Source organism: Cebus imitator, unplaced genomic scaffold, assembly GCF_001604975.1.
Source record: "Cebus imitator isolate Cc_AM_T3 unplaced genomic scaffold, Cebus_imitator-1.0 Scaffold163, whole genome shotgun sequence".
NCBI classification, from domain to species: Eukaryota; Metazoa; Chordata; class Mammalia; order Primates; family Cebidae; genus Cebus; species Cebus imitator.
The window spans coordinates 2,583,843-2,610,990 of NW_016107478.1; the positions used below are offsets into that span (position 1 = coordinate 2,583,843).

The window sequence follows — 27,148 nt, forward strand, 5'->3', positions numbered from 1 at the left end:
AAAAGCATAAAAGAGTCTTTTAAAAGAATTAAAGGATAAGACTTCTGCCCACACTTTAGAGGGAGCCCTTTGTACAGAACATAATTTGCCAAAACTCAGGTAACATAACTTAACCAAAACTCAATGTTTTCTAGCATTCTAAGAAACATTTTCCTAGAACTTCAGGCACAGGTGAGAAAGAACTCAGACACAGAAGAAATAACTCAGCAGCTGAAAACAAACAAACCTCAACAACCTAGGTGAATTAATTTCTAAAGAGCTGTACTCAGAGATAAAAAATATATGACGTTAAATACTACATTACCCATGTTGATCATGCTGCAGAGAAAAGCTCCAGAACAGACAGCTCTCCTGGCCCTTGTGGGAACTCAAAGACACTCCACAAAGAAGGAAGGACAAAGTACACAGCTGAGATCACAATTAGTGACTTTCAGTGATCTCCAGAGAAGGGGTTTGGCAAGGAGCAATCACATGGGGACATGCAGTTAAGTGTTCTGCCACAAACATCATCAGGGCAAGAGGCATTCATGCACAGACCCTTGCCTCTCCAAACACATTTATTTACTCTTTCAATCAATGCATAGCGTAATTTATAGACTGTGGGCTGTTTTCCATGCATTGTTTAGTTCTGAGGACACAGCTTATGTTTAGTGAAGGTTGGTGAACAATAAATCAATCGAGTCTATCAAGTATATAGTATGTCAGATGTTGGTAAATGTTATGAAGAAAAATAAGGATGAGAGGGCTGTAAGAAGTGCTGGAGAGGAGTAAGTCTTTTTAATAAGTAGTTAGCAAAGTCCACACTGAGATGATGTTGGAGCAAAACTTCTAAGAGAGTGAAGGAGCATTCCATGCAGAGATGTAGGGGAAGAGCATTTGAGGCAGAAGGAACAGCAAGCCCCAAAAACTCTGAGGCAGAAACAAGCCAAGCGCTTTGACAGTGGAAGTGTTAGTGTGGGACATGGAGGAGAAGGAAAAAGAAGTAAAGGATGAGATCAACAAAGTGAATGCCAGAGCCAGGCCCTGGAGACGAAGAGCATGGCAATGTCCTTGCTGCTAAGTGGCTCACAGTCTGGCAGTAAGTAAGCAATTGTGCCCAGAAGGCTAGGGTTTTCACCAGTCACTCCCCGTGCAAGCCTGGGAAAGGGAAGCTTTTGTGAGGCTCCTTTTCCGCATTTGTAAAATAATAACAATAATAATAATAATCTCATTTCATCTATTCCACTAACCCTGCTCCCATCACTGTAGTGAGATGACTTCAAAATGCTATTGTCATCTCTCTGCAGAATAACCACATGGGTTTAATAGTTTCATTTCCATGTCAGAGATAAGAAACTTAGACACAGAGAGTTAAAGTTCTTGCTTAAGAAAATACAAATAGAGAGATCGTCATGGTGGTTTACACCTATAATCCCGTCTACTTGTGGGACTGAGGTTGGGGTGTATGTGAGCCTAGGAACTGGAGGCTGCACTGACAATGACAGTGCCACTCTACTGCAGTCTAGGTGACAGAGCAAGAGCCTATCTCTAAAAAAATAGATAGATGATAGACAGCCAGACTGACAGACAAGCGGAACTCAGATTTGAAAATGTGACTCCAAAAGCCCACTGCTCCAATTTGCTGATGTGATGGACCCAAGAAAACAACAGCTGTGTCACTCAGCGTGAGAAGGGCCACATGGCCTCATAATGGCTGTCGCTGTTCTAATGACATGGTGAGCTAAGTGGGACAATGGAAAGAAGTGCACCCTCTCATCATGACTGCTAAGCAGTCCCACATGGAGACAAAGCTCAATCTTAGGGTGGCAAGATTAAACCTGCCCTGCTTCTCTAGGCATCTCCACAGACTTGACACGTTTGGATTTCTGAAGGCTGAGCACACTGGGAAACTGAGGCAGCCATCTGAATCATCAAATTCCCCAAGCTTAGAAAGTCAAGCTTTGTGACAATGAATAAAATCAGACATCAAACGCTCTGTAGCTGACTTATAATGATAGAAGTTGTTCTTCCCCACCACCCTGCCAACCACCACACACACACACACACACACACACACACACACACACACACACAGACACACGCACAGAGCTTTCTGCTTGCAACCTGTCTGAAGGGAAGGAAAGAAATTCAGTTACATTGGTGAGCCTGTGTTTATGGCCCTGGACCTTGCTCCCAATAAATGAAGATTGAGTTTAACTCACAAGACAAAGTTAACTAACTTTTCTGGATGCTCTATCAACTAGAATGTCCGACAACCTTTATTTCCTACACAGTCTAAATCCAGGCAAAGGTCATCAGCGGACACCTAAACTCGAGCCAATATAACTTGATATTGACTCTGTTTGTGCTACTGTCCATGTGAATGCCTCTTTCTTGTTCATGTAACTATAATACAATGGCAATAAACATGATGATGGTGACGGTAAAAATAATGAAGGCTTCAAGGGTAAGTTAGTCTTCAACTTAATCCCTGGCACTAAACTTTATGGTTTCTTAACCTCCCTGGCCTAAATTTCTCATCTCTGAAATGTTACTATTAATATTTATCTTGCAACATTAGTATTGTGGTAGGGAAAGGGGAAGTATCTAAAGTCCTTGAGTCCACAGTTTTTCCTTTGTAACTGACTATTGTTATTCTCTGTCAAAAGAAAGGTGAATAAGATTTACACATTTTTATTCCATCCATAATATCATGTGATCCCCACAACACGACCCCAGCCCTTAACTTGGGGTCTCTCCCTTAGTAGTCACTCAAAAAATAAAATCCAGACCTAGATAAGAGTTTAGCAATAACCTAAGGCTTTCATTTTACCACTGTGGAAGCTGAGGTTCAAAGAGGGGACACATAATTTTATCTAAGCAGATGCCATCTACAACAATTTAGAAACCTCTTCCTGATGATAAACTCAGCCAAAAGTAGTAAGTATCGCATCACAAGTGATATTACATAGGGAACATCACCAGGGTCCAGGCTAATGCATCCAGGATCTGATTTAGTTGTTGTGATACCCGGAATCACACAAAGGCTTTATTAAAACTCCATTTACTGGAGGAAAGTGTCTTGTGCCTTGAATGTAAAATGGCCCCTATTCACGCTGACCTATCAGTGTGCAGGGAAATGAAGGCCAAACTTCCCAAAGGTTCTCATTTGCAGCAGTGGCTGGTGAGCAGCAGTGGAGTGTGCAAACTCCAGCACTATTGCTTTCCACCTGTTTCTCCACTTGCTCATTATCTCAGAGTTCCAGGGGGCTGGTTCCACACTCAGCCTAATGGAACAGGGAGGGGCGCTTCTGCTGGACTGAACTGTCCACTTTAACAAGGTCAGGGCAGCGCTTGCTCTCATGAAGCCCTGGGTGGGCCTGCACACTTGCTCAGGAATGCTGGGATGAGGCTCTCTGAAAATAAGGTTTTGTGCATTTCTGTCTGTCATTATCCAGGAGCAGATGGGGTGCTAAAATTAAGGATGCAGTGCCCCAGTTTTTAGGCACTCAACTGTTTCTGTGGAAATGATGCTGAGGCTGAAAGCTAGAGAGTATGGGGCAAAGCCAATTGAAAATGAGGCCTCAAGGTATGGCAGGAAAGTAGCACAGGTTTGGGTCTGTGTGGGTCCTGCTTTGCCCATCTCTCCTGCATGGCTTTGAATGAGCTGCAACTTCCCTGAGCCCTAGCCTGGTCCCCATAATTTGACAGTCAGGGGGCCTGGGCACTGCTTCTTTCGTAGCCTCCTTTCTTTACAAAATGTGATCAAAAAATTATATTCCATTACTGTGTTGGTATGACGACAAGCATAATCTTTAATCCTAAAAGTCCATTTCCCTTTTCTTATTTTAAAAGAAGTGAAAACCTATTTGTGGCACCTCAAAAATATGGTGGGGGCCAGAAGCACTGTGCCTGCTATGAGGAAAGGGTAAGTTGGCCCCAATCTGGCCACAGTTTCCTTAATAGAAAAGTGGATTGATGGTACCAACCACTGAACGTGTTGTTAGGATGAGCGGTTTAATACAAAATGACCTCCCACTGTGCCTGTTCTAGCAGATACTCAGTCAGTAGTTCTTAACATTATGTTTATTATTCAGAAAATGTAATTTAGCCATTTCTATAGACAGTGTTTATGCCTCCACTCCCTGCACACGCACACAAATTTATCCATTGAAACTTAATCCCCATTGTGGTGGTATTTGGAGGTAAAGCCTTTGGAAAGCGATGAGAGTCATGCTCTTACAGGAAAGACTCCAGAGAAGTCCCTCGCCCCTTCCACCGTGTGAGGTTAGAGTGAGAAAGTGCCATCTATGAAGCAGGAAGTGGATTCTCACCGACACTGAATCTGGAGGAGCTTTGATCTTGGACTTTCCAGCCTCCAGGACTGTAAGAAGTAAATTTCTGTTATTTATAAACCACCCAATCTATGGTATTCTGTTATAGCAGTCCAAAAGGACCAAGACAGCCATTCTTCAAAGAAAACAGGATTCTGCACCTTTTGGCAGGGGAGGCATGAGTTTGTTCCCTGTGCAATTTACTCACTCAGCTTCTCAAAGTACCCCAATAGCTATGAAAATATGATTGTTCTCAACAGATACACATACTGAATGTTGACAACAGACTTAAAAGGAGACATTTTCCCACTCAAGGGAAACTTTATCAAAATTGTCCTTGTTATTAGTTTTTGGAAAGCATCAAAATATCAGAACACTTAGAAAAATCAATCTCCCAGGCTCTATCAGCTGAAGCCGTAGCTGTGGCATGGAGTTTGGGAAGAGCACTTGACTTGGAGTCTCACTTGTGATCTGCATACCTGGTTCAACTACCATCAGAGGCTAGGCAGGTCCTTCACACTCCAAGCCCCAGTTCTCTTTTCTGCAGCATGGAATGCCAATCCCTACTTACATTAGGGATGTTATGAGGCTCAGAGGATCTAAAGAATGTTCACTAAGCAATTTACCAAGGTTTCCCACAGAACATTCTATCCGTTAAGGGTGTTTTTTAAAAATAAGCAAGGGATAAGCCAGGCCTGGTGGGGCACACCTGTGGTCCCAACTACTTGAGAAGTTGAGGAAGAAGAATCACTTGAGCTCGGGAGTCCCGGGCCAGCCTGGGCAACATAGCAAGACATTGTCTCAAAAAACAAAACAAAACAAAAAAAAACAAGCAAGGGATGAACAGATGGGAAAAAAGGACAGATGAACAGGTAGACAGATGGGAAGAAGGGAAGGAGGCAGGAAGGAAAAGAGAGGATGGATCCATGGTTAAATAGTTCTCAAAACAATAATATGATAGTCCCTGATCCCTTTAGATACCATAATAAATGTTAATATATTAATAACTTTGAAAATCCCTTTGTCAAGGATACTTACTTTACATTTATGACCAGAAATTCTGTAATTGTTTAACTAAATTTTCTCCTGGCATAACTGTACATGTCCTATCCGATCTGAGAAATGCCCACCACCCCACTTCCTTTTGTCTTTTCTGCTGCAGGGTCTTTGCAGTGTGTTCCCTCTCTTGGCTCCTTCTTGTCTTATAGGTCTCCACTCAAATGTCACTTATTTAAAGTGGGTTTCCAGGGGCACTCACACTAAAATTGCCTACTGGTGTCCTCATACGAATTACTGTATCATTTCAAACTATTTTTTATACAGTATTTATTCCATGTAAATTCTATTAATAATGTGTTTGCTCACTGTCTAGCTGAACCCTTTGAGAGCACCGGTTTACCTTAGTTGTTTATCACTACAGCCACTGCAATAAATATAGCATCATCAGAGGCACACCTCAGAAATATTTGCTGGATGGACAGGCGGGTGGATAGTTAGGTGGGTGTGTGGGTGGGTGAACAGATGCACAATAGATGGTGGAAAGCTTACCTACTATATGATCTTAAAGAAACACCTTAAACCTTCTGAGCCTTGGTTGCCCTATACAGTTATGCTGTAAAGCTTCTCCCACCATAGTTACTATAAGTATAGGAATAGCAGCTATAAAGACACCATTTATTAAATATCTAAAATATGGCGAGGAACTTTTTCTGGTGTAACTTTATTCACTTTTAAAACAAGTTTATGACACACTTATTACTAACCCAATTTAAAGATCAGAAAACTGTAGGCAAAAGCTTAAATCGCCTCTTAGTAAGTGAGGGAGCCTATTGTGTAGTCCCAAACCAGTGCTGTTTCTACATTATGAATCTATAAGGCAGAGGAATTAGTGGCTCTATCGCAAAAGAAATAGGACTTAAAACGGGAGCGAGAAAACAGGTGAGGCATTTTGCACATAACCCAACTTACTGTGTATTAGTCTATGCCTAGAAAATGGGAAGCATTTCCTAACTCGGTGGATTTTTAAAGAGTCAAATCTTAGATCTATACAAATGTCTTTTATTTCGTAATAAAATCTTGTGCCCTTTATTTGCAGCACTTGTTCTAAATTATCTCTACACTGACAGCCAGGCGCCATCCACCTTCCCCCTCATATGAAGAGTTTATTTTCTCTTGGAGAGCAATTACCGGACAAATGCCAGGCTACAGAAGGTGTTTCTCCAGCAGCAGCATCTGTCTCCTTGGCAAGCTCCTCAGGCAATTTTATTGGCATCGCTAAAATGGCCAGGGGGTCAGTCAGAGCTCAGCTGCCCACAGGCTCTCAGGTGGCCTACCAGCCTCTGCTCGGATGTCTCAAAAGAAAAAAACAAACAGCTTGGATCCACCTCAAAAGCTGAAGATTGGCCAAAGTAAAGTTGTTCAGTGAGAACCATTTGGGCCAATCCTAGTTTCTGCTGGGAGCCAAAGAATTCCCATGATCTTCTTTGCTAAACAATCCAACAGTGACAGCAACCTACATAGGGGCGTAGACACTCAGATTCTGAGGTAACAGGCAAATATGTGCTGTGGTAGCCACCTTAAAATGGTCCCCAGTGAGCCCTATCTAGTAATATTCATGCCTTTGGTAGTCTCCTCCCTCAGTGTGGGCTGGACTTAGTGACTTATTTCTAATAAATGGAATATGGCAAAAGTAATGGGATGTCACTTGATAAATCAGGTTATAGAAAGACCCTGACTTTGGTCTTGTTCTTCATCTCTTGCTCTCTCATTAGCTTGCTGTGATGGAAGCCAGCTGTCATATTTGTGAGCCACCCTATTGGGAGGCCACATGACGGGGAACTGAGGGAAGCCTCCAGCAAACAGCCTAAGAAGAACTGAGACCCCTAATCCACCAGCCTGAGAGGAACTGAGGTCCACTAATGGCCCCTTGAGTGAGCTTAGAAACAGATCCGTCCCGGGTGAGCCTCACAATGATGGCAGCAGCTCTGGGAAGTGCCTTGATTGCAGTCTTGTGAGAGGTCCTGAGCAAGGGAACCCAGCTCAGCTGACCCATCAAAGCGGTGGGATTACAAATGTTTGTTCTTTTAAGCTGCTACACGTTGGAGTAATTTGTTATGCAGCAGTAGTTAACTAATATGCGTTCTTAAAACAGAAATTTTTTTAGTCACGTAAATAGAATGACTTCTTTCAAGTATGCTCAAAGATTACTTCCATGGGCCTATCCTAATTATCCTACTGAAAATCAAAATTCACTTCTACCCCACCCCATACCACCTTTACGCTGTACCATCTCTTTATATATGCTGAATCTTTAGGCATTATCTTTGAACACTACATTACTCAGAGTGGTCTTTGAACCAGCAGCATCCACCTCACATGGGAGGTGGATGATAGAAATGAAGTCTCAGGTACCATTCTAGATCTCTTGAGTCAAAATCTGCATGTTAGAAAGATCCCCAGGTGATTTACAAGTACATCAACTTTGAGAAACACTAATCTAATGTAAAATTTTATTTATTTTTTTGCCTGTCTCCCACCCTCCCTCAACCTTAATGAGAAGTGAGATATGGAAATCATTGTTGATACTGAGTGCCACTATTTGAAAGTGCCTAGTCTGCTTTTGTGAAGAGCAACACAGGAACGAGAGACATAGATGGTATATGCTTTCGTAAATTTTACAGTCAATGCCATTTGTATCTAAGTTCATTTGAATTGGGTTTCTATCTCCTGCAATCAGGAGTATTTCCAAATGGAAGGTCAGAGCCATCTACAATTCATGCACAGCATCTCTTACTTTGTTTCCAGCAAAAGGCTGACTGAAATCTCCCAGCTGCAACTCAAAAAAAGAAAAAAAAAAAAAAATCTTAGAGAAGACTTTGATTGGTCCAGAAAGAGTGATTAGCATACTCCCAGATCAGTGGATTGCATCTAAGGGGGTGGAATTGAATGGTAGCTCCAAACAACCATACAATTCAGGTTTGGTATAGAAGATCCTCCAGAAAAAGAAAATTGGTTGTTTTTTCCTGAAGAAATTAAGTAAACAAAATGTCAATGTTCATTAAATTTTACAACTTTATGCCCTTTAGATGCTGCCCTATCACCTGAAATACTCTAGTAAATAGAATATCTGACACCTCCACAATCTTGATTTACTTCCATAAGCCAGCCAACTTCCTACTCAGCCTTCGAGAATCAGATCAAAAGTTACCTCCTCTGTATGGCACTCACTAGTTCCCTGCTACCTTGTAAAGAAGGTACCTGCTTCCCCTTTGCCTCCCAAGGGAGGTGAAAAAAAAATCTTCACTGATCTCATTGGATTCTTCCACCCTCTATTAGAGAAAATAAGTATAGGGCACTTTGACTCAAGGTAATAAATGCAGTATTAAACTTTTAACCTTTTGTTTACTAATCCGCCCAAAAAAAAAAAAAAAAAGAATTTTCATTGAATTCTTCAGCCTCTGGATTGATGATAGCAGAGACAGGTAAAGACATGGGCTTGTTACATTGTGTTTTCACATCCTACATGTTTACTTCGAAAGGACTGCACCATCACAGTTCTATGGATTTCCTGCCTGCTCTTTACAGTAGCACACTTTGCCAAGATGATGTATAAAAATATGGTCTTCCATCAAAAACAGACACACAGCCCCCATGTCCACCTGTTTTGCTTTTGTTCCCCATTTCCTAAACCGTGCCCTCTAACCACTGAGGGTGAAAGGCCTCCTTGTCATTAGCACTGGAGATCTCCACCTGTCTTTCCATCTAGGAAACTCTCAGGAGTCTTGGCAGATCTTATTGAATCACCTTGTCTTTTTAGAAGTGTTGCATGGCCCCAGGGCTGCTGATAATTACTAGACCTGTTACTACTGTGTGTGCAGCTCCCTTTCTCTGGGAACAGCTTGCTTGGAGATTGGAGCGGGTGGGGGGTCACTGAAATGGGAACCTTCTTCCTGACAGAGCTCATGGTCCAGCTCCCAAAAGGATGCATCAGTACCAGCAGCTGAAGATTGCGGGGAGGGCAGATTTGGGTCAGAGTCAGCAGCTGCAAACATGAACAAATGGCTGCCTCTTCCGTGGAAGTTTTTCTATACATGTATTTGGAATCCAGACACTTCCTCTGCATGAGTCACCAAGGAAGGATGCCTGTTCAGGGTAAGGCATCTTGAAGGTCCTTGAAGCCCTCCCTAATTCCCTTGGTCCTTCTCTGGGTGTCTGTTTCTTAAGACAAAATACTGCCCCACCCATTCAGGTATTTTGTGTGACGACTCTTAAGGCAATGGGCTCTCACATTATCATAAGTGCACCGAGATATAGGAGGCTTTTTCCCTTACACTGTCTTTTCTTGCCCACTATCCTCAGAGATGCTGAAAAAAGCCAGATACTTGCTTTCTTGGACTCCCTTCTGGCTGGAAGTGGCAATATGATCTAGTTCTGGCAAAATAAGAATAAACAGAGGGTAGGTGGGTGTTTTGCTTTGTGGCAGCTCCTTCTTGGGGGGGGGGGGGGAAACACCTGTGACCAAAGAAAGGAAACAAGTAGGCTACCCTGGCTTCTTTCTGTTTTCAGTGAAGTTCTATAAAGGTGTGACACTTGGATCTATAGCAGCTATCTTGGGACCATGAAGCAATTAATTTAAGGATGGCATGAGGCTGAAAGAACTTGAGCCCCTGATAATACCTTTGAACTATTGCACTGATCTTGGGACCACTCCCTTTGAGTTTCTGTTATATCAGATAACAAAATGGCTTGATCCCTTAAGTCACTGTGATAGGGTTTTGCTCTGTATTCCCACCCAAATCTCATCTTGAATTGTGTCAAGGGAGGGACCCTGTGGGAGGGGACTGTATTATGGGGGTGGATGCCTCCTTGCTGTTCTAAGATAGTGAGTGAATTCTCATGAGATCTGGTTGTTTGGTAAGTGTCTAGCACTTCCCACTTCTCTCTTTCTCTCTCTCTCTCCTACTGCCTTCTAAAGAAGGTGCCTGCTTCCCCTTTGCCTTATGCCGTGATTGTAAGGTTCTTGAGGCCTCCCCAGCCATGCAGAACTGCGAGTCAATTAAACCTCTTTCCTTCATAAATTACCTAGTCACAGGTATTCTTAATAGCAGTGCAAAAACTGACTAATACATACTGGCAGCCAGATTTTTCATTTATGCTCACAGTCTCACGTACATCTACAAGATTATTATGCACACTAAGACTTCTTGAATTTTGTAAGGTCACAGAGATATAATGAAAAAATAGATCTTCTCCATATAAACATACATTCTCCCAAGTCTCAACTTACTATTTCAGGAGAATCAAAGATTCCCTATAAACTCATCCATACATATACTACAATGCATGAATCTCTTGCTCAGAGAGAAACATGTCTATAGATCATGTTCACACATTATGGGATTATGTAATCAACACCAATACTTACAATAAGGACCCCAAGGCACAACAAGTTTCTTTGTTACAAAATATTACATATATCATCATTATCATTTATTGAATGCTTCCTATGTTGAAGATCTCTAGAGATTATTCTAAGTACACTATACATATAATCTCATTTAATCACAAAACCCTATGTGGTAGGTATTACTACTATCTCCACTTTAGACCAAAGAAGCCAAGGCTTACTGAGACTAAGTAAATTGCCCCGGGTCACAGAGCTAGTAAATGATGAAGCCGAAATTTAAATCCAGGCAGTCTGACTACACGGTCCTTCTTTTAACTTCTACTTTTTGCTGCCTCAATTATGTATATTATACTGTGTATTACAATCAGGAAGGAGATTAATACAGCTTAAAAAGTGCAACCAAATGCATTAATTTTGCAGATGATGAAACTGAGGCATACAAAGGTAATATGTTAAAGGGCACACAGCTAAGGAGTAGCAATGTCCAGGTATCAACTCAGGCAGAGGCTCTACCTTTAGCCAGCATATTACACTGACTCATATTTCAGCACTTGACTTTGTAAAGTCTCAATCTATTAAATAGAATCCAAAAAAATGTATAGAAGCATTCACACATTACTGAGATTAGAAACCCAACTTCTAATACGCACTAAAATCACTTCTTCCTTGTCAGAAAGCAGGACTCACAGCTATCACCATGGCTTTTTGAGTTTCCAGCACCACGCAAGAAGGAGTCAGCCAACCATGGCCCCTTCTCTCTGCAGATACCTTGGGAATCTTACCAACTCAATGGCATCAACTCTCACCTCTTGGCAGAGGATGTTCAAGTCTACAACTGCCACCCTGACCACTCTCTCGACCCCCTAGCCTTTGCATCCAGCTCTCTATCAGACTTTTTATACATGGATGTATAAAGGTCACTTCCAATCCAGTGTCTGAATACACTTGAAATCCCAAAATCTTAAGAGATGGAAGGGATCTTAAAAAGCAGGTGGTAAGTTAAAATATTATGGGTTTTGAGTCATGAAATTCAGGGTTCAAATCCTAGCCCTGAATCCATTTCTTCTATAAAATGGGAGTAATAACTCTCACTTTCATTATGGCTATAAAAGGACAAAAGATGATAATGAATACTCAAATGCCTAGCACAGTACCTGGCACTTCAAATGCACTTAGTGTATGGCAGTCACATTTACTACTATCATCATCACCAACAAAATTTTGCTCATCCACCAAATGCATGAATATTTCCACAATACCTATGACAGATGGCTATCCAGTCTCTGCTAGAACATTTCCAAAGATAGAGAGCATGCTCGCTCTCACCATCTCCCCAGGCAGCCAGTTCTATTATTGGATGGCTCTCATTGGCACAAAGTCTTTCCGATGTTGAGCCAAAATCTGCCTCCATGAATCCCACTGGCCCTAGCTATGTCCTGTGGAGCAGCACAGCACAATTCTGCTCTCTTTTCACAAAACAGTCAGCCCTTCTGAAAAAAAGCAGTCATGTACTAGCCACATCCTCTCTTCTCCAGGCATTCATCTGAATATACCTCCCTCCCATGACATGATATCTACATTATCCACAATGCTCACTAAATCCTCAGTTTGATACCCAGAGGAGATGCAGATTCCAATACCCAGTACAAACAAACATTGCACTTCCATTAATGCATGAAAAAAATCATATTGTGATTTTCTTAGCTGCCCAATAAATATCACTGGTGCATTATCTAGGGCTCACAGTGAATCAAACCTGTAAGCCTCCCTCTTCCTATTAAAAGAGATCAAGCTGAGTCTTCCCCATGTCATCTCATTCCATTCCCATAAAATCTGGACACCAAGAATCTGACTTACCCTGTAGACTTTGACTCTGGCCAACCAAGGACATTCTGAACCATTTTTCTGCCATTTATATGGCTCAATTCTTCATTCAAGCTGTCGATGGTATTTTTCAATAAGTTTGCTCCAATGTCATTGCCAAAATCATCATGAAAGGCCTCCACCCAAGTTACTTTCCATTCACTTTTATGAAACAATTATGCAGTGAGAGATACTCTATTAAATCTCAGCATACACAAATATTGAAATGTTTAAGAGAGTACATATATAAAGATGACAGTACAACACAGTAAGTGTGATGACAGGGGATGGCACTTAGAGAATGCTAACCTGGAGGGGGCTCACCACTGTGAATGCACTGTTGCACCACTTGGAAAGCTTTTAATTGGCTACATCCCAACCAATTAAATCAGAACCTCAGTGTGTGGGGCCCAAGCATCAGTCCTTTATAAAGACTCTCAGGTTTTTTTTTTAATGCTAGATCAGCTGAAGCTCTCTGGAATGTTAATAAGCATATGAATGACTTATGATCTGTTAGAGTTTAGCTTCTGATTCTATAGGTCTCAGGAGAGGTCTGAGATTTTGCATGTCTAGCCCCTCACCAGGTCATGCTAAGCCTGCTGGTCCAGGGACAACAGGTTGAGTAGGCAAAATGAATAAGACACCTAGGTTTAGTCCCATTTCCTTCCATCTCATAATCCCACAACTTACCCAGGAAGTGAAGACTCCACCAACAAGCTCAACATTCCTCACTTTCGTTAATGAAATAGTGAAAATCAGCACTAAACCGAGAGATGCTTTGGGCTAGCGAAGTACTAGAAAATACTTCTTCCAGTAAAGCTCATCCTTCCTCTCTCCGCTTTCTTCCTGTGGTTACTGTGGGGCAACTGGAATAACCCTAGACTAAGAACAGTTCCTAAAGAAGCCCCTCACTAAGAGGCTGGGATGGGAGCATTAACCCTGCTCTCATTAGGAAGGGTGTTTCTAATTCGTGGGCTTAATGTCCCCTATGACAGAAAGCTACAAGAAGGACTTTCTCTGGTTGGCTCAAGCTTCACTTTTAACTCAGGCACAATCTCCTTTTAAAATCTGGCCTTACAATTGCTCATAAGGCAGGCTGTGGGCTACTTTTCCTACTAACTCAAAATATTCTCCATCAGAGAAAGTTGCTTATACATACCCCATTTTCTTGATGCCTTACTTATTTTGTAGCTTTCTTCTCTGAAGCCATCCAAATGTTCTCTCAGGAAGGACTCAGACCACTATTTCACCTAGTGAAATAACTTTAGGTGGCATGGATATACTACCTAATTCTCCCCAAATTCTCTCTCTAGTCTTTCCTTCCTGTATGCTGCTGGTTGAGCCCTTCACTCCAGCTGATTGAAATAAGTAAATGGCAAGATAAATACAATGATGGGTTTATGTTAGGCTAAGATGCCTAAAGAACCCAGAAGAGAGCTCCTTAATTAGACAAGGATGGCCAAGGAAGGCTTCCCAAAACAGGTGATGATTTTATTGAGTTATAGAGGGGAAGATTATTCCTGACTTAAGGAATCAAGCATAGCCTCAGAATACAGAATTATAAAGGAAAAAAAAAAAAAAAAAAAAAAAACAAAAAAAAAAAAAATAAAAAGAAAAAAAAAAAAAAAAAAACAACACATAGGGCACATTCAGAAACCTTAAGGATTTCTTATTCCCCACAGATTCCATCACTCATTTAATCATTAATCACATTTGGCCTGGAGTTTTCACTTTAAATGTTGATTTGCATCATTATTTAACTTTTCATACATTTAAACCGTATCACTAGAACCAGACTGTGGCCTCGCTAAGAGCAGGATCAAACTCAGCTATGTTGTATGCCCTTGGTATCTACCAAGGTGTCCAGCCCACTACAGACAGTGTACGTTTATAAAATAAAGAATCAGATCCTTTAAAGAATCGAATTTAAATTCCAGTATTTATTTTGAAATGCAGACTCGGGTAAGGAGATAAAGTTATTTACCAAGATTTTGAAACTGAAATAAACCAGTGAGATCTGGGTGGCAAAATGTTACCAAGGGTAATTAGAAAAGAGGAATGTTTCCGAGAGTGGTGTCAAGCAGTATAGATAGTGTGAGGATGATAGGTATTCGTACTTGCTGAAGGTGAGTGGGATTTCTTTCTAATCTGAGAGCAACACAGGCCAACTTGCTCAAATGACAGGCATGGAGGAGAAAAAAGTTATACATATTTGGGGCAAATGAAACTGCAAAGAGCTAAGATAGAGAAAATTCAGCCTAATTCAATCAGACATTATAGTCAGACCTGCTTAATGTGAGACAATTAACACAATCCATTTTTATGCAGATTAAAACATTTCAAATTAACAGGTCAGTAGCATTCATATGTTCTAAATTTGGGCTCCACCAGAGCCAGGTGAACCGTTAAGGGAACCAATCTAAACTTTATTACAGAGGAAGACTCAGATTCTCAGAAATTCACACTAAACTCAATTTGCAGTTAATCGTTCACATTTTTTCTCTCATCTACCAGATATCCTAACTTAAGAAAGACCTGGTACGCTTTCTCCTATGACAAAAGACAAAGAGGACATGAATTATTCATCAGTAGTAAAGGTATCATTTTATCTGTTTATTTTCCAATTAGGCGAAGTCAGATAAAGAAGCAGTCAATAAAACCAAGAGATTTTTCCCCATCGTATGGAATTAAAAGTAGACAGTGTTAATGTGGGTCTTGGAGTTCATAAAAAAACATTCAATTAGCAGTGTGCATTGGAGAGGAGAATGATGAGGAACTGAATATATAACTGTCCAAAGCCTCAGTGCGGTGGCTCTGAAGGTTCTCCAGGGTTGGACTGCACCAACCTTTTCCTCCCTCCTTCCTGTCTCATCACTAGAGGCCCCCACCCCACAATCACTTTCCTTCTCAGCCTCTCAGCCCCTGCTCAAGCCCCTCCCAAGTTTGGCCCTTGTCTGGGCTGCCCAGCCAATCTCCACATCTTCTTTAAGACACTGCTCCATCCCAGCCCTCCCCCACCACTACCTTCAATGCCTGCAAAGCACAAAGAGTTGACTCCCCGCCTTCATGCTCCAACCACTCTGTGTGTAGCTCTGTTAAGATTTCAACTGTTTCCCTGAAAACTGCTCAAGAGCCAGGATGGAGGCTTTATCCTGTTGTACATTCGATGCCCTGCAGAGTAGATGCTCAAGGAATGTTTTGACCCCTAAATAAGCCATGCGTATTCTGTAGGTCCTGGAGCCTGCCCATTTTAGTTTCCTTCTTTGATTTTTGCTTTTACTGTGCAATGAAGCCACTGAGAATAGGTTCTGACTTCCTGGCAGTTCACTTCCAAGTTCCTTTCAGGCCAGCCTAGGGCAGAATGCAGATAGACCAGAGAGAGAAAGCAGCTCCCATTCCCTTGGCACATCTCTGTACATATTTCTGAGCCCCCAGAACAAATCACCTGCCCCTGGTTCTGCGCTGTTAGCCCCTGAGTTGATGCTGCAGTCAAAAGCAGTCATCGGCTTTGGTAAGCATGCTTTACACAATGGGGCAGAGGGCGAAACAGGGTGGGGGTCAAAACTCTGCCCCATCACTTCGAGTAAACTGCTTAACTTTTCTGAACTTTGGTTTCTCCACCTTAGCAAAGGTATAAAAGAGTGCTTTGGTGTGAGGACTAAATGAACCACTGTAAGTAAAGCACCTAATACAGTGCTTGGTGCAGAGTAGGTGCCATTATTATAATCAGATTTTACACATCTACTTGTTTACATATTATAACTGATGTTTTTACTTATTTCACTATCTACTAGACTGTGAACTCCTGAAAGATGCAAACTGTGTCTTTTTTTTATCACTTTTCCTCCTCCAGCTCTGGAGTCAAGCCAGTCATTGTAAGCAGGCGACAAGAGTTGTTTAAGTGAATTTTTAAAGGTAAACTAGGCCAAAGAGCAAACTCCATGAAGTTTGAAATGCTTTTGGCTTCCCTTACCTTCCCATTCCCACATAGAACACATTCCTTCTCTAGAACAATTCTCAAAATCAAGAACTAATTGGATCTCGCCATTCATTTTCAGATCTATAACGTCGGTTCCAATTCATAAGCTCACAAATGATCTTCAACAGACACTTTCTCTCTGAATCTTGGTCTCCTTGTTTCACAAATGAATTTAGACTAAGTAATTGCTTGACTTCTTTCTAGCATTTAAGAAATCACCCACAAATGATTTCATTTACCCAACAAGCATTTACTAGGGATTTCTCTGAGTTCTACAATTCTGCTAGGCATAGAAACGATGAAAAGAAGGTACTCCCTGCTTTCAAGGAGCTTGCAGTCTAGCAATGAAATGTCTCGGGACACCTAAAGCTACATCATAAGGTGACTGCTCTAGCTCTTTCCATTTGTATTCAACCTCAATCCACCTTGTTCACGTCCCTCAAATCATCTTTGGAAATGCGCTTAGAAATATTCAAGCTTTGGATCAGATGAAATGTATGGGCTTCACCGGATGTAGGCATAAATTCTAAAGATGGCAGGAAGCAAAGGATGGCAAACTATGATTTAATCCGGCTTTTCCCAAAGTAACATTTATAGAAAACTAGTGTATGGAGGTACTTTGAAAATTGATTATATGGACAGGTAACTGAAGGAAGCGCTGGATTAAACATCTCTCCACTGCAGGATTTTTCAGAGCCTCTGATGTGACCGCACAGCACTGTGACTCTCCAAGAAGATAGGGTAGGCTGCATCTTAAGGAGACTGTGCTGCCACAACAAAATACCACAGACTGAGTGGCTTAAACAACAGAAATTTATTTCTTAACAGCTGAAGGCTAAGTCCAAAAGCAAGGCACCAGCAGATGTGGTTCCTGGTGAGGGTCCTTTTCATGGTTGCAGACAGCCACTTTCTTCCTGTATCCTCACATTGTAAAGAAGGAGCTCCAAGGGACAGACTGTTGCCTCAAACAGCTCCCTGACTCCCATATATCCAAAGAGATACCTCATAAAGGAGAGCTTAGGCTGACATCAGGCAGGTATCCCTCTAGGACAAAGATAAGGGAAGAAGAAACTGGCAGCAACCCTTACTGTTCTGCAGCCACTGCAGGTGATCTCCAGGCAAACAGGGTCTGGAGTAGACCTCCAAGAATACTACAGCAGAGGGGCCTGACTGTTAGAAGGAAAACTAAAAATCAGAAAGAAATAACTTCAACATCAACAAAAGGGACATCCACTCAGAGACCTCATTGGAAAGTCACCAACTACAAAGACCACAGGTAGATAAATCCACAAAGATGGGAAGAAACCAGCACAAAAAGGATGAAAACACTCAAAACGAGAATGCCTCTCCTCCACCCAGGGGTAACAACTCCTTACCAGCAAGGTAACAAAGCTGGATGGAGAATGAGTCTGATGAATTGACAGAAATAGTCTTCAGAAGGTGAGTAATAACAAACTTCTCTGAGCTAAAAGAACATGTTCTAACCCAATGCAAATAAACTAAGAACCTTGAAAAAAGGTTTGACAAAATGCTAACGAGAATAAACAGCTTAGAGAAGAATATAAATGACTTAATGGGGCTGAAAAACAACACGAGAAATTCGCGAAGCATACACAAGTTTCAATAGCCGAATCGACCAAGCAGAAGAAAAGATATCAGAGATCGAAGATCAACTCAATGAAATAAAATGGGAAAGCAAGATTAGAGAAAAAAGAGTAAAAGGAAATAAAGCCTCAAAGAAATATGGGATTATGTGAAAAGACTTAATCTGAATTTGATAGGTGTACCTGAATGTGGCAGAGAGAATGAATCCAAGCTGGAAAACACTCTTCAGGATATTATCCAGGAGAACTTCCCCAACTTAGCAAGGCAAGCCAATATTCAAGTCCAGAAAATACAGAGAACACCACAAAGATATTCATCAAGAAGAGCAACCCAAAGGCACATAATTGTCAGAATCACCAGGGTTGAAATGAAGGAAAAGATGCTAAGAGCAGCCAGAAAAAAAGGTCAGGTCACCCACAAAGGGAAGCCCATCAGACTCACAGTGGATCTCTCAGCAGAAACCTACAAGCCAGAAGAGAGTGGGGGCCAATATTCAACATCCTTAAAGAAAATAACTTTCAACCTAGAATTTCATATCCAGCCAAACTAAGCTTCATAAGTGAAGGAGAAAGAAAATCCTTTACGAACAGGCTGAGAGGTTTCATCACCACCAGGCCTGCTTTACAAGAGCTCCTGAAAGAAACACTAAACATAGAAAGGAACAACCAGTACCAGCTACTCCAAAAAGGTACCAGATGGTAAACAGCATCAGCACAATGAAGAAACTGGATCAACTAACAGGCAAAACAGCCAGCTAGCATCAAAATGGCAGGATCATATTCATACATAACAATATTAACCTTAAATGTAAATGGGCTAAATGCCCCAATCAAGAGACACAGACTGGCAAATTGGATAAAAAGTCAAAACCCATCAGTGTGCTGTATCCAGGAAACCCATCTCACATGCAAGGAAACACATAGGCTCAAAATAAAGAGATGGAGGAAGATTTACCAAACAAATGGAAAGCAAAAAAAAGCAGGGGTTGCAATTCTCATATCTAATAAAATAGACTTGAAACCAACAAAGATTAAAAGAGACAAGGGCATTACATAATGGTAAAAGGATCCATGCAACAAGAAGAGCTAACGATCCTAAATATACATGCACCCAATACAGGAGCACCCAGATACATTAAGCAAGTTCTTAACAACCTACAAAGGGACTTAGACGCCCACACAATAATAGTAGGAGACTTTAACACTCCACTGTCAATATTACACAGATCAAGGAGACAGAAAGTTAACAAGGATATCCAGGACTTGACCTCACATCTGGACCAGGCAAACCTAATAGACATCTACAGAGCTCTCCATCCCAAATCCACAGAATATACATTCTTGTCAGCACCACATCACACCAACTCTAAAACTGGCCACATAATTGGAAGTAAATCACTCCTCAGCAAACGCAAAAGAATGGAAATCATAACAAACAGTCTCTCAGACCACAGGGCAATCAAATTAGAACTCAGGATTAAGAAACTAACTCAGAACTGCACAACTGCATGTAAACTGAACAACTAGCTCTTGAACATTGACTGGATAAACAATGAAATGAAGGCAGAAATAAAGATGTTCTTCAAAACCAATCAGAATTAAGACACAGTGTACCAGAATCTCTGGGATACATTTAAAGCAGTGTCTAGAGGAAAATTTACACCAAAAAATGCCTACATGAGAAGCGAGAAAAGATCTAAAATCGACAACCTATCATCAAAATTGAAAGAGCTAGAGGAGCAAGATCAAAAAAGCTCAAAAGCTAGCAGAAGAAATAACTAAGATCAGAGCAGAACTGAAGGAGACAGAGACATAAAAACCCTTCAAAAAATTAATAAATCCAGGAGCTGCTTTTATGAAAAGAGCAGCAAAATAGACCACTAGTCAGATTAATAAAAAACAAAAGAGAGGAGAATCAAATAGATGCAATAAAAAATGATAAAAGGGCTATCACCACCGATTGCACAGAAATACAAACTACCATCAGAGGTTACCACAAACAACTCTATGTACAGAAACCCGTAAACCTGGAAGAAATGGATAAATTCCTGGATACTTGCACCCTCCCAAGCCTAAACCAGGAAGAGGTTGAAACCCTGAATAGACCAATAACAAGGGCTGAAGTTGAGGCAGCAATTAATAGCCTACCAACCAAAAAAAAGCCCAGGTCCAGATGGGTTCACAGCCGAATTCTACCAGACATACAAAGATGAGCTGGTACCACTTCTTCTGAAACTATTCCAAACAATAAAAAAAGAGGGAATCCTTCCAAATCATTTTATGAGACCAACATCATCCTGATACTAAAACCCGGCAGATAATCAATAAAAAAGAAAACTTCAGGCCAATATCCATGATGAATATAGATGCAAAAATCTTCAATAAAATACTGGCAAACTGATTGCAACAGCACATCAAAAAGCTTAGCCATGAAGATCAAGTAGGCTTCATCCTGGGGATGCAAGGCTGGTTCAACATATGCAAGTCTATAAACGTAATCCACCACATAAGCAGAACCAAAAACAAAAACCATATGATTATCTCAATAGATGCAGAGAAGGCCTTCAACAAAATTCAACAGCCCTTTATGCTAAAAACTCTCAATAAGCTAGGTATTGATGGAAAGTATATCAAATAGTAAAAGCTATTTATGACAAACCCACAGCCAATATCATACAAATGATCAAAAACTGGAAGCATTCCCTTTGAAATCTGGCACTAGACAAGGATGCCCTCTCTCACCACTCCTATTCAATACAGTATTGGAAGTTCTATCCAGAGCAATCAGGCAAGAAAAAGAAATAAAGGGTATTCAATTAGGAAAGGAGGAAGTCAAATTGTCTCTATTTGCAGACAACATGATTGTATATTTAGAAGAGCCCATAGTCTCAACCCAAAATCTCCTTAAATTGATAAGCAACTTCAGCAAAGTCTCAGGATACAAAATCAATGTGCAGAAATCACAAACATCCTATACACCAATAACGGACTTAAAGACAGCCAAATCAAGAATGAACTGTTATTCACAATTCCCATAAAGAGAACAAAATACCTAGGAATACAACTAACAAAGAATGTAAAGGACCTCTTCAAGGAGAACTACAAACCACTGCTCAACGAAATAAGAGAGGACACAAACAGATGGAGAAACAGTCCATGCTCATAGTTAGAAACAATCAATATCATGAAAATGGCCATACTGCCCGAAGTAATTTATAGATTCAATGCTATCCTTATCAAGCTACCTATGACCCTCTTCACCGAACTGGAAAAAACCACCTTAAACTTCATATGGAACCAAAAGAGTTCCCGCATTGCCCAGGCAATCCTAAGCAAAAAGAACAAAGCTGGAGGCATTATGCTACCTAACTTAAAACTATACTAAAAGGCTACAATAATCAAAACAGCATGGTACTGGTACCAAAACAGAGATATAGGCCAGTGGAACAGAACAGAGGCCTCGGAGGCAACGCCACACATCTGCAATCACCTGATCTTGACAAACCTGACAAAAACAAGCAATGGGGAAAGGATTCCCCGTTTAAGAAATGGTGTTGGGAAAACCAGATAGCCATGTGCAGAAAGAAGAAACTGTACCCCTTCCTGATGCCTTACGCTCTAAAATTAACTCCAAATGGATTAAAGACTTAAACATAAGACTTAACACCATAAAAACCCTGGAAGAAAACCTAGGCAAAACCATTCAGGACATAGGCATAGGCAAGGACTTCATGGATAAAATGCCTAAAGCATTGGCAACAAAAGCCAAAATAGACAAACAGAACCTTATAAAACTCCAGAGCTTCTGTACAGCAAAAGAAACAATCATTAGAGTGAACCAGCAACCAACAGAATGGGTAAAAATTTTGCAATCTACCCATCTGACAAAGAGCTGATATCCAGAATTTACAAAGAACTAAAACAGATTTACAAGAAAAAAACAAACAAACCCATTCAAAAATGGGCAAAGGATATGAACAGACACTTTTCAAAAGCAGACATATATGAGGCCAACAAACATGAAAAAATGCACATTATCACTGGTCACTAGAGAAATGCAAATCAAAATCACATTCAGATACCATTTCAACGCCAGTTAGAATGGCGATCATTAAAAAATCTGGAGACAACAGATGCTGGAGAGGATGTGGAGAGATAGGAACACTTTTTCACTGTTAGTGGGAGTATAAACTAGTTCAACCATTGTGGAAAACAGTGTGGTGATTCCTCAAGGACCTAGAAATAGAAATTCCATTTGACCCAGCAATCCCATTACTGGGTATATATCCAAAGGATCATAAATGGTTCTATTATAAAGGCACATGCACAGGTATACTCATTGTGGCATTGTTTACAATAGCAAAGACCTGGATCCAACCCAAATGCCCATCGCTGATAGATTGGACAAGGAAAACGTGGCACATATACACCATGGAATACTATGCAGACATAAAAAATGATGAGTTCATGCCCTTTGTAGGGATGTGGATGATTCTGGAAACCATCATTCTCAGCAAACTGTCACAAGAACAGAAAATCAAACACCGCATGTTCTCACTTACAGGCGGGTGTTGAACAATGAGAACACGTGGACACAGGGAGGGGAGCATCACACACGGGGGTCTGTTGTGGGGAAACAGAGGAGGAACAGCAGCGGGTAGGGAGGTAGGGGAGGGATAACATGGTGAGAAATGCCAGATATAGGTGATGGGGGAATCAAGGCAGCAAACCACATTGCCATGTATGTAACTATACAACAATCCTGCATGTTCTGCATATGTACCCCAGCTAAAGTGCAACAAAATATACATATATATTAAAGACGGTGCTCCATTCTCTTTAAGGCCACTAATCCCATAAGAGTGCCACCCTCTAGACCTCATCAAACCCATTGTCCCTGCCTCCAATACCATCACATGGGGGGATGGTTAGGGCTTCAACATAGGAATCTGGGGTGCACAAACTGGCAGTGCTGTTCAGTCTTTTCCTACACAGAGCACTCTTTTTTTTTTTTTTTTTGAGACAGGTTTGTGCTCTGTTGCCCAGGTTGGAGTGGAGTGGCACGATTTTGGCTCAATGCAGCCTCAACCTCCCAGGTTCAAGTGATCCTCTGGCCTCAGCCCCCTGAGTATCTGGGAAGACAGGCATGTGCCCCCACACCTGGCTACTATTCTTTATTTTTTGTAGAGATGGGGTCTCACCATGTTGCCCAGGATGGTCTTGTACCCCTGATCTCACAGGATCCTCCACCTCAGCCTCCCAAAGTGCCAGGATTATGAACGTGAGCTACAATGCCTGGCTTACCACACAGAGCCCTTTACGAGAAACACCACGTGAGACTACAGACCCAGGATCCCACTGGGAGAACTGCTGAGATAATCTGGAAGATGGGCTGTCAGAGAAGAGAGATGCACACCAGTCTCTCCCAGGTTTATCGCACATACCACCATTCTGCAGCACCAGACGCTTTTCATGGAAGAATGTGTTGACAATTTTCCAAAGTGTGTGAATTCCTCTCTATGTGACCTGCAAAAAAACAATCTACCAATCCTCCAACTGCAAATGGGGCCTCTTCAGACCTGCTGCCAAACCTGGCAACCGATCACCCCAAAATGGTTAGCTCTGCCATGGTAGATGTCAGGAAATAAAGGAGGTTAAGAGATCACCCAAATGATGCCATGCATCAAAATACCTCCTGTGTCTTGGCAGGAGAGGGGAAATTTAAATGCTAAAACAAATCATATTAAGCAAAGCTTGCCAGGCAACTTAACCAAAACAAGAAGGAAAGGATTCCTGTCATATGGGCTGGGTAGCTCAACACTGGCCTCCTGAGATCTGAGTGGCCAAATCACTTCCTTTGCCAGAGTTATTTTTCCTAAAAGCTTAAGAGATTTACAAGCTGAAAAAAAACAAAAATAAAACATACCTCTAAAAACATGGGGATGGGGACATGAGCAACCTGAAATTCAGGTCTCAGATACCTTTATTATGTTTAAAAATAACCTTCAGTGTAAAGTGCAATAAAATATATATTTAAAAAATAACCTTCAGCGATAGTTTTTAAATTGGGATCTCTAGGAACCCCAGCAAGTCATGTTTTGGGGGAGGAATCTAATTGTTACAGACATAATGCTACTGAGTAGCTTGGGTCTGAAAATACAATCTCTTTGCCTTATCAGGTTGTTTGCTACCCACGATGGTTGTTGCATCCTGCAGGGTGACATTTCTTGCAGCTGCCACCTAACTAGTAGCATAAAGCACATCCACCTATCATCTGAAAGGTGGGTGGGTCAGTGAGTTTTCTGGGTCAGCTCACAGGAATTAGAGGCAAAGAGAAAAGCCTACCTCTAAGGAGAATGGCTAGCGGCAAATCTCAAGTCCAACCACTGCACCAGGGTTAGGATGGCATGAGTTATCATCTTGCTTGCCAGATTTAACTGACTGGTAAGTGATCATGTGGGGTGCTATACTCAAAGAATTCTGAGACTGCACATGAGCTCATGGAAATGAATGCCAGGGTGGATTAGAGATGCCCACTCTGGAGGTGGACTGTGGTTTCCAAACAGGTACTTGACCCTGCGAGGACAGAAACACCATACACATGTGCAATGCATTTTCCAGTAGCGAAGCACGTTTTATATACCTTATTAAACTATGTGCCTGTATCATTTTCTTGGTCACATTTACTTCAAACATTCTATGACTGTGGACGGTAAGATGGCATAAAGTTTAAATGACTTGAAGAAGGTCACAAAACTAATAACAGGAAGTGCCATGATTCAATCCTAGGTCTTCTGACTACCTGTCCTTTCTCTATATCACCCCTTTGCACAGCTGACAGCCAAGACAGAATTTCTGTTTCTCTCACTGACTTAAAATTACTGGGGAATAAACTTTGAGTTTGGATACCTGCCTGAAATAACATTTGCCCATGTGGCATGTGAGGGATAAAATCATATATCTAGCCATTACTTTGCAAATTATCAGTGGCTAGATAAATTCTATTATCAATAAAATTATCTATGGTAATATTAATCTATAGATAGTACTAAAATGGGGACATAAAATGAGGGCAGTTAGGAAAAATTATTAATGTTGACAATACTTCAAGAAACAAATCCCAGCCTGATCTTCCTGCATTAGAAAATACCTGTCATTCCCATTTCTATAACTCTATAGTTCATATGCTGTATTCATTCCACAATCCTTACACAGCCTACACAATGGCCCCCAAAGCAGCTGGAGTCCAGCACAATGAGTGGTGAACCCTGGTCAAGGGATTTGGCTTAGCAGGCCAATTAATCCCAAGGTCACAAAACTAATTAGTGCCCCAAGAGGAGGGGACCCCAGGCAGCCTGCCTTCCAGCCTCATCCCCCTTCCTCCCTCCAAAGCCCTTGAGAACTCCATACTGTGTCCCATGACATGTGCTAAATGTATACAATATTGATTTGCTTTCTAGTTCTTAGTTACAAAGTCATTGATAGATAAGCTTTTATTGGCCATTACTCATATTCTATATTAGTGCTAGTTTTGCAACCCATTCTCCCTTTCCAGGATTGCCTATTTTTTTTTTTTTTTGCATTTTTAAACAGTAATTCTAATTATGTGGGCTTGATCATCTGTGTCTTTGAAACTTTTCTTCAGTGTCATCAGCAGTTCAGTTCTTTGATATATCTTCATTTAGCAAGACTATTCATACATCATGTTCATTAACTCCAGGATGTTCCAGGATGGTCTGCAATTTGTCTCTTCCAAAAAAAAAAAAAAAAAAAAAAAAAAAAAAAAAAAAAAAAAAAAAAAAAAAAAACCAGAAACATACCCATAGATACATATACACGTCTATATGTGCAAGTTGGGCCACAGCTCAGAAGACACTCAGAACTGCAGAAGAAGGTGCCTGACTGCTCAGCATTTAACCTTCTGAAGAGTGAAAAATCTATTATCAAATAATCTGGAAGAGGTCAATCAATGAAAATAATTAAATAACTGATGATGTTGTATTAAGTTAAGGTATAACACGATATTCATTAACCCGTCAAGAAATATTGCTTGAGTTATACCACATCCATCAAATGAGTATTTCTGGTGTTAATTCAAAAGGCAATAGCAGTCAACCAGGGGATGTTTTTAATGTTTTATGCTTTCGTTGCAATGGTGTTTATAGAGGGGTTAGCAGGGCAATAAGGATCATATTTAGGAATGCAGCTCAGTGACAGCTAAGGCACTGAACTATAATCAAGTCATCTTCCTTCACTTAAGCAACCTGGACAGCTCCACTCCAGCTAATCAACCTGGCTGAGAAGGAATTGACAAGCTGGTGGAGATTTACTGTGGCAGTAAAGGAGGGGCTTTCCTTGTTCTTCATAAATAAATAAATAAATAAATAACTCCAGGGACTTGGTGTTTATCTTGCATTTGGCTCTGAAGTGCTCTCGGATACTGTTTCATTTTACCACTAGGATGGTGTATATGTGTGTACTACCCAGGCTCCTGGAAGCCATGCAGCAGAACACACACGTTGTGTGCTGTATCATTTACTAGCTGGGTCATCTTGGATACCTCCTTTAATCTTACTGAGTCTCGGTTCCTCACCCGCAAGAAGGAGAGAATAATAATGACTTGAAGTGCAATGAGACAATGTTCACAAAGCATCAAGCCCTGAATCTAGCACACAGGAGATGGTTGACAAAATTTAGAATTCTTGCATTTTCCCATCTGGCAAATGAGAAAACAGTGTCGATGTGATGTGTGTCTGGATAGCAGGGGTTACACGTCGCTCCTCATTGTGTCCCTAGTGCCCCAAGCAGTGCCTGGCATAAAGGAGGCACTCAGAAAATCTTGCTCATGTCTATTTGACTGGTCTTGAGCCCTACACTACTGTCCAGACTGTTGGAAATGCTTGCAGCTCCCAGCAGGCAGTGCAGTGTGAACCCTCTGTGGCTTGACACCTTGCTTAGCATACATTGTTCCCTTAGTCAGGAA

At 41.2% G+C, this 27,148-nt stretch overlaps 1 protein-coding gene across 13 annotated transcripts in view; it reads right to left on the minus strand.

Moving 5' to 3' along the window:
- The window catches only part of DAB1 (DAB adaptor protein 1), a 902,516-nt gene that overhangs the window by 317,803 nt on the left and 557,565 nt on the right, over nt 1-27,148 (minus strand). The window contains exon 1 of one of the 13 annotated variants that reach the window (XM_037744059.1): nt 305-390. The exons of the other annotated variants lie outside the window; for them this stretch is intronic. The gene's annotated coding sequence lies outside the window, so the exon portion shown is untranslated. Of the gene's footprint in view, nt 1-304; nt 391-27,148 lie in introns of those variants that run through there. 13 annotated transcript variants of the gene reach the window in all.